Source organism: Schistosoma mansoni (genome assembly GCF_000237925.1).
Source record: "Schistosoma mansoni, WGS project CABG00000000 data, supercontig 0357, strain Puerto Rico, whole genome shotgun sequence".
Classification (NCBI taxonomy): Eukaryota; Metazoa; Platyhelminthes; class Trematoda; order Strigeidida; family Schistosomatidae; genus Schistosoma; species Schistosoma mansoni.
This window is the reverse complement of record NW_017386204.1, coordinates 31,601-41,219: the sequence shown is the minus strand read 5'-3', so window position 1 is coordinate 41,219 and position 9,619 is coordinate 31,601.

The following is a 9,619-nucleotide window of genomic DNA, read 5'->3' as shown; positions in this document are numbered from 1 at the left end:
AATCAAGCATTATATAGTTATAAATTCATTGTTTAACACGTTCACTCCGGCTTATTTCTAGAATTTGAACCAAATTACAGCTTATAGGCATTTAGCAAGTATTCAATATTAATGTGTATATCTTTCAATCACCTGTAAAATGCTGAACTTCGCACTAAAGGAGAAGTTGAGAGTGTTTGAACTTGCAATCTTTTATGATTCCATTCATATTAGGACAAAGGTTTTGAATGAGTGCATCAACAAACTCAATTGGAGCTGGCTAACTCATACGGATACGATGTAGTTGAGAAAAGCTTTTACGGATTACTATCTAGTTGACAATAGCAGACAGTGGTAATAAGCATCTATGTTTATTAAGCACTAAAAAGCTCGTGGATTATACATAGTTTCAGTTGCGACTGATCATACCTGCCATTTACAAATGAGGCAAATGGCCTGATCGCTCAGTTTGCCAATATCTTCGAAAATGACGATAAAATTTTCTGTAAATAAGTGGTTCTTCACACGGAGAATTTAAAACAGTTAGTAAACTGATGCATGTATTTCAAAGACTGTCTTATTCAGCGAAATGTGTCTTTAAAAATCCCCATTTCCCAAGACTACAGATTAAAAGGCGATTCTAGGTAAGAGTGACCACACATTGACAGTTCTAATTTTCTATATGGTTTTCAGCAATAACATGTCAGCTAAAGCCAAAACAAACGTTTAGACAGCAAATATGCAAGAAGTTATTGTTCGGAGCTTCAAAATGATCTGAAATCCTGTTAATAGTCTAAAATTTTAATGTAGCTGATAAATGCTTCAAAGTGAATTATGTTTCATAATTGCCACCTAGTTACACATACGTAGATGACGAATAAATTTCAGTTGTCTGTAGCAGAGCTTTCAGCCATGTTAACACGGAAACCATTGTAATTTTCACTAGGTCTTTCGTTTATTCGAAACTGGACTGAACTCTTGGACAAAGTTTAAAGAACTGCAACCAAATTCATTCACGGAATCGCGAAACTATCATATTACGAGTGATTGTCATGAATATAGAGTTCCTGAATGACTATATGTCAGTTAATCGCAATTTTCTAAACTACTCATTCATAAATTTGCTTTTTACAAGCACTCATTCATCTCTCAAAATAGAGAATTTACGGGGACATCTTAAAAAATTTCACAAGCCCAAAGTAACTTGTCGGATACCTATCGACCCCTCACACTGAATCATCAATGAGTGGAGCTCATCAGTTCAACATATGGGTGAAAGTCTATCTACAGAGGTGGATCAACACTGCAAAAATCGTGACTTAAGATTGACGGTTTAAACCAACTTCATATTCAGCTGAGATCTTACTAGTAATGAAATGTTGACCAGAGAGCATAGTCGATGGTAAACGAGAGGATATATTGGTGAGCAGTACACGAATGAAGAGGAACAAATGATGTATACACGTAACAGCCTTATTGAGCATTATAAAAGGTAAGCAAAAACAATGAACGAATAAGCCCATAAATGTGAATACAGTATAATGTAATATCAAATGGGACTAACAATCAGCTGAAGAAAGCACTAAGAACTATTTTCAGTACTGCATGATCAACCGCGTAAGTGAACATAGGATATGAAAGTGATAATTTGTTGTTCATGAATTAATGAAATGTATTTTTTACTTAGTTATTTAGAACTAACTGATGATAAATGATGAATGTTCTTTTAACAGCTTGTGCACAAATGTCATCAAATCTGTCTGCGAGTTGCCGTTGATATAATCTCTGTTTTCAAACCTCTTTCACATACTCTGTTTCTTCTGAAAAAAAATGTCGTTGATTTGGTGATAGCGGATAGAGAGGAACTAACCCTTCAGCGTGTACAGTGTCTGGAGACTTGTTTAACTAAAACGATTTGCATGCTGGAGACAATCAAAAGTCTCATTGACATATGCTTCAGTCTACCAAGTAAGTCAATCCTCTTTCCTCCCCAAACATTAAATCACAGGTTTCGTATTCTGCATATACGTGGCTCATCTTGTCCAATTACAGTATCACTTTTCGTGAAACAAATGGAGTTAGTTGTCCAGGTAGTGGTAGCAACAGTTTGCGTGCTTTTTACCTATAGCGTCTGGTTGCAGATGTGTTTTTCTGTGCTCTCCCTTGTGGATGTTCCGATATGTCACTTGGGCACAACCGACATGCATTGGTGCAAGGAGCCACATAACTGTACATATCTTTTTGGTGGCGATTCGGCGACTCCACACGAATAATAGTGTTGTTACCAGGTGTTAGTATGCGGCCTTTGAAAGCTACAACCCACGTCTTTTCTATTCAGCAATGACCGACTCAGATACTATCCTAATTTTCGATTACTTTGACTGATTATTCTGAAGTACTGGTTAACTCCAAACAATAATTGCACTGCAAGCATTACCGTCCGGCAGTCTCCGCCTTAACCAAGCGACGAAAACAAACCCTTAAGATACTATTACTGGTCTAAGTGCAATGTTGTTGGTCTTCATTCGTTTATATTTTTATAATTAATAATAATATACATCCTCAGACAACAACGCCACATAAGGCATGCCAAACATGAAAGTCGCATAGCACTATGTTGTATTATTATTATTATTGTTATTATTATTATTATTATTCACAAACATATTATGGGTACATAAGTGTTGTGAAGAAATCATTTCGGGTTTCTTCAAAAATGTAATAATACACAATTTTCAACAATGTTAGTATTAAATTTGCCATGTTTGAGAAAGGAAAGAAAAGGAAAATAAAATATTAATAATAGAATAGTAATAATAAATCAGGTTCCGTGTAATCGGCAAGAATTTTGAATTGATTTTGAGGGAGGAAAGGAAGAAACTAAGGAAATAGAAGTAAAGGAGACGCGGAATACGTAAATATCTTAACGCAGAACTAGAACAAACAACTATGTATGTATAGCAAAACGAGCAATAAAAATAAAGTAAAACACAATAAATTAATAAGTAAATAATTTATTATTGCGGTAAGACATGACGTTAGGATAAGTGTTTGTGCAGTCATAGATTGGAGTGATGCTATGAAAGTCTCAATTAAGTGCAAAAGATAATCAATATGTATGAGGTGTATATGCATAGTGAAGATAAAACAAGTCTGAGAAGTTGAATTCAACGTAACACAAGTTATTGTCTCAATCCAAAACTTCGTAATCTTAAGAATAATATTTATTTAGAAGGAAAAAAAGGAGGGAGAGAGAAAAGAAATGAACACATAGTGAAAGGGTCCAACCATGATAATAATAGTGTAATGGTTATAGACTTTTGAGATAAAGGAATAATTAAAAAAAATAAATAAGGAAAATCAGAAAAAAATAATGACAACAATAATAGTAACAATAATAATAAACCTTTAGTGCACTCGGATAAATACGTGTAGATTTATGTAACAGTATACAGAGTGAAACCGGGTATTAGTATAAACATTAGTGCAATAATAATAATTCAGAATTATGCTATCATAGTCACAATTAATTGCAAAGGATAATTAAATATAAATTTCGATATATTATATATATGTTGTGAAGATTTTAAAAAAATTGTTTAAGTGTAACATAGGGTTTTTTTGTTTTTAGTTGTAGACTTTGGATGTTTAGGAACAAAATGAAAAGAATATCTAATGCGTCGAGAGACCAATAATGATATCAATAACAGTAATAATTATGAATACGAACATTGGCAGACTTCATATATTAAGATAAATATAAAATAAAGTAAAACAGACGTGAAAGATTTCAAAGGTTTTACTTTGCTTTTCAGTCAATTAGATAGATGACGGACCTTTATTGTATAAATTGTTGTTAAGCACGTTGATATTCAATAGGTGACACAATCCGCTTTCGAAAAGAAAATCATGAAGAAGACTTCGGAACCGGGTTGTAGTTTTACTGCATCGGAGGTCCACTGGCAGTCTATTCCACATGGTTGAGTAGTGAATAACGAAAAAATTCTGGCATAAATTGGTGTGGGTTTTTGGAATCGCTAGAATATTTTCCTTATTGCGTAGATTGTGAGACGGTATCATAGAGTATGAAGGGGTAGATAGTGAAGAGTAAGAAATACCGTTAAGAAGCCAGTAGAGAAAGATAAGGTTTAATTTGATACGCCTGGTCCAGAGAGGTCTAGTTTGAGTTGTTGACATCTTTGGTGATAGTCTTTGTTGTCAGAATACCCCAAAACAGCTTTGGTGAACCTTCTTTGAACACCTTCAATTTTAATCAGGTCATTATGCCTGCAATTGCTGTAAACTAAAATACCATATTCAAGAATTGGTAAGATACATTTTCTGTATAATAATAATCTCGATTCGGTATTATTGAAATTAATCATTATGAATCCGATGAGCTTTCTAGCTTTGGATACTTGAGATGCAATGTGTTCAGAAAAGTTCAAACTGTCGCTACATCTTAAACCCAAGTCACGAACAGTGTTGAGAGGTTTCAGTGTGTGTTTGTGTATAGCCAGATTTAGGTTAAGGCAGCGGCCAATGTGAATAAATCCACTTTTGTTAACATTAAGTGGCAAATTCCACGAAATAGTCCATTCGTATAACTTGTTTACTTCTTCTTGGATTACCGTTGAAATATAGCTTTCTTTGGTGGGAGATGAGAATGAATAAATCACTTTTAGATCATCGGCAAAAAGAAAAGGTTTACCATATTGAAAGAGGGAACAAACGTCATTGATAAAAAGGAGAAATAGTAATGGATCAATTACACTTCCTTGTATAACCCCACTGGTTACATTCACAGGTTTGGAGTAGCAATATCCAAAGCGGACAATTTGGCTACGTTCTTCTAAAAATGATTTGAGCCAAGATAAAAGGGGATTCTGTATTCCATATGAAGAGAGTTTTATAAGAAGTTTGTGTGAGACGCTGTCGAAGGCTTTACTAAAGTCGAAGTACAGAATTGTCACTGACTGACCAACATCTCTTCTCTGGGTAATTTGATCAAAAAATTCCAAGTGCGATGTGAAGCATGAGCGTTTGGTCATAAACCCGTGTTGGGATGCGCTAATCAGATTAGCCGAAAGCAAAAATGATAATAGCTGTGTATGGATGATTTTTTCCATAGTTCTTGACAGCACAGATGTCAAATTAATTGGTCTGTAGTTAACAATATCACTGCGTGATCCGGTTTTGAATCTAGGGATGATAAGAGATGTTTTCCATAAAGATGAATAGGCCCCATATTCCATAGATAGGTTGAAAAGTTCTAAACAAAATAATGGGAATTCCCTACTACCATATTTCACAAATGATGAGGGGATACCGTCAGGTCCACCGTCATAGGAATTTTTCAGGGCAGTTATAGCCTGCTTGATGTTGAAGGGTACGAAATCAATTTTCGACAGGTGTCTGTATGTCAGCATTGGAAATGTATTGATACAGCTTTCAGTTTCAGTGTTATAGCACTGCAAGAAATGCTTGCTGAATTGTTCGCAAATAATACCGGGGTCATCAACAATGCTTCCGTTAAATATGAAGAACTTGGTCGTGCCAAGAGAATTTGACTTCACACGCGATTTAAAAAGCTGAAGTATCGATAATTCTGGGCTTTTATTACCTAGGGTTTTATTTTCTCTATTCATAAAATACTTGCGTTTAGATGAAGCACTCCTGTCAATCAAGTCAAGTATACTCTGTAGTGCATGCAAGTCATTATGCTCGTGGTAGCAGTGTTTTAATTTCCTCAGCTTTCTTTTAAAAGTTTCAAAACTATTCTGGCCCCTATTGGCGTTATAAGCCACATGGCTAGTAATTGGAGCAGTGCAGTCGAGGCAGTATATCAAGTTGTGGTATAGATCAGAGAGCGCAATGTCAATATTATTTGTGGTAAAATAAGTTTCCCATGGTAAACAACGAATAAGAGTTTCAGTCCGTGTCCAGGTTTGTTGATCAAAATGTCTACTCTTGTACATCAGTGCAGCTTTAGAGTTCAATTGTATGGCCTCGAAAGAATGAATGATACTCAATACTACTCTGTAATCACTCTTAAAAAACTCATGGCTGATATACACTGAGATAGAATCTATGTTGATTGTAAGCAGTAAATCAAGTATATTATTCCTCCTAGTCGGTTGTTGGACCTGTTGGACCCACCCATAAAGTTCTAGTGTTTCAACTAACCTGTCATGTCGACCTGGTACCGGAGTCGAATCCTATGTAATGTATGACAGATTAAAATCACCTCCGATGATTTTAAAAGTGTGCGGTTGGTGTGAAGCAATGGAAAAGATGTATGTTAGTAATCTGTCAAACCTATAGTCTGCATGGGGTGGTCTGTATATGCATCCCAGCAATAGATGATTTGGAGATCGACAGTTTACAGTAACATGGGTGGAGTCGTCTATAGAATCAAGAGATTTATCTTCAAATTTGCAGACATGAATATCCGAACGGACATAGATAATTGTACCGCCTCCTAATCCATAACATCTATCGGTTCTAAAGAAAACATAGTTATCTATATGCAGGGAGTGATCGGATATAGATGAATTGCACCACGTTTCCGTAATAAGTACAATAGTTGGATTTACAAGCAATAAAAGGGTTTTGAGGTGAGTAATTTTATTGGGCAGAGAGCGGGCGTTGAACGAAAGAATAAGAAATTGAGAATTACCATGGTGAATCAGGTTGGAGTATAAATCGCAATTAGTATTTTCATGAATACTCGTAGGATTGGTTAAGGTGAGAGTTGTGTTGCGATTGGAAATAGATTCAACAACTTTGTCATCATTTGAAGTATGTTTACTGTTGCCGGTAGAAAAGCCGGCGGAAGTACAAAATAGTCTTCTCATTGTTATTAGATATAACATTTGATAAAGGAATAGTATTCACATTGGGAGCCGGACCAAGAAGGCTATCAGGTCTATGTGTGCGACCAAGTGGCCGTTTACGATTCAGACTACTATTTATACCTGACTTATGTGAAACATGTTCTAAACGCTTATTTCCAAGGTTTGTGGTTGATTTCGGCTCCTTCGTAATTTGAGGAGGATCGTATGTTGTTAAACATGCTTGAGATGGTTTGCAAGGTTCGAATATATCGACGTTAAGTGTGTGGTCAGGCAGATAATTGTTATGACCAGTTTTCCCGTTATCCGTTGCACAGTCACTGTAACTGGTTGTTGTACTAACAGCGGTTTGGACTGTGTTATCCCATTCGCAATCAGTACAACTACTTAGGGTTGAATCTAAGTCAACATTCTTAAAAGGATGGACATCACCTACATTGGGACTACTTTCTTTTGTGTTTTGAACTTTAGGAGACTCAGGGGAGTTTGTCGGTGGTTGCATATTCGTGAGGTTAGCTGTCCTCTTAGAATCGGACTTAATTTTATGATGTTTAGGGTTATGATACACTTAAGAGTTTGATGCTGGTAGTCTATAGTCATTTCGGCCTGCTTTTCGCTGGTATGGTGTTTTATCTGGTAGAATCTTAATATCCTTGAAAATCTGTTTCTGTTTCAATGAATTGGAGGAATTTAAAAAGTCACTAGCGTCTACAGATGAGTTGAATTTGAACAAGATCGGTGAGTATATATCAGGGTGACTCCTTTTTAATCTTGAGCATACACGTGGTACTTGTGTCATATCGCTGGCTCTAAGCAGACTAGATTTGATATTTTTAAGGGCATATGAGTCCGGTATATTAAACACAATCGCATTGCTAGATCGTCTTATTCCTTCAAATACCTCTGATGCAACACGATCTAGGAAGTTATTTATGTCATTCATTTGATCTGGAGTCTCTGTGAGGTTAGCGTTGATGAGATACTTGAGGGGATTGAGAATGTTCATGTCAAGTTGCAGTCTTTTTATATCATTTGCATGGTTGCAGTTGTGATTATCATCATTGTTTACCAACAGAGTCTTCAATACATCTGGAATGGAGACAACTGGTCTGCTTCCGGATGAACGGAGTAGCTCGTCTCGTTGAAACTGTCAGTAGCAATTTTAGATTGTATCGTTTTCCTACGTTTGGCTGGACGCCTACAAGCAGGGGCCTTTATTTTCTTTTGTTGCATGATAAGAAATTTAAGTGTAGCAGATGGATTGAACTAAATTTTGGAAATAGAGATGAGTGAAAAAAATCAATGCCGAGGACTGAAGTCTAGTAATCAAAACGTATGTTTAACACAAGGGTGGATGTATCGTGAGGATCAGTGAAAGTGTCCAAAAACAATAGATGAGAATAGCAGGAAGATATATACTATCATAAACAATAAATAAATAAACCTATGACAGACTCACCGAATTGGACATGTGATTCCGGAAATTAAGTGAGTTATAGTATCCAAATACGAATTTAATGAAAGTATATGGAATAGGGAGTACAGTGCTTTGTCATACACGACTATATATATTTCTAGGTATTAGGTAGAGATCCGAATAGATCCTGTAAATACATTAAGTACCTGTGTTGTAGCATCCAAACACGATGTAAGGAATAGAATACAAATATGAAATTGAATTCCTCGTCGAATATGATTATATACGGTTTTAGGAATGATAGAGAAAGGTTATATCGTATAGCCAAAATGAATATGCAATTATTTGATTATGAGTTATTGTATGAATATGATCATACATACCATCAATAAGTTAAAATTAAGATCTTATCGTATAGCATGAAATTTGCAGCTTAAATGTAAACAGATCAGAATTAAGTTATCTTCCGTAATTCCAAGAAAAGATAGTCCATCCAGCTTAGCGAGAATCCTAGAAAAGGAAAACTGTAGGCCACGGCCAAAAAGTAACGCCCACTTCATAGCGCATCGATGGGTGATTCGGACTGTTGCAATATTGGCCTGCTCGTAATCCATGATAAGGTCTTTATCCTTGACGTGTTACCCATTATTTCTGTAAACTGATCTACTGCCCAGATTAAATCGACTCTCTTTTCTGTACATGTCCGTGCAGATGAAAAATCGAAAGGCTGTGGACGAAGTCGTCAGTTTTCAAAATATTTTTCGGAAATGGCATCGCGTTGACGTTGCATACCAGATTCAAAATCAACATTATTGTGTAAGAATTCCGGTCGAACTAAGCATGCAACACAACCTTTAAGGTTTGTGGTTGTTATAATGTAGATTTGTCGAGCACTTAGTGTGAACTATGACATTGAGAAGGTGCGTACGTCACGTTTGTTCCAAGCATAAAAAGAGCCATAGCTGTGCCCTGAGAGCGTGATGCTGAAAGAAAGAGAAACAAAGGAGCAGAAAAACACTTGGAACTAAACAATAAACCGTGATTAACAGTTTGTAGTGGAACAGACAGAGGTATAATAAATTAGTAGATTAAACTCAGACTGAAGACGAGGCGGTCAGTCGGCGATATTGAGGTTGCTCGCCTACGCTCGCTACTCAGAATCATGTTCCAAATTTTGTGTTGAGGTCTCCGTTCTACTACAATAACCCATAGCGTCCTGACTCAAACTTTTGCATAATGACCTCGTGACTGGCATTAGATGAAAAGAAGACATTAAGAAGAAGACAACAAAAGATATTGTCATTAGCGTTTCTTAACATTTCGCTCTCTTTTGGTGCACTTTTCATTCTAGTAAACATCCTGCTTTGTC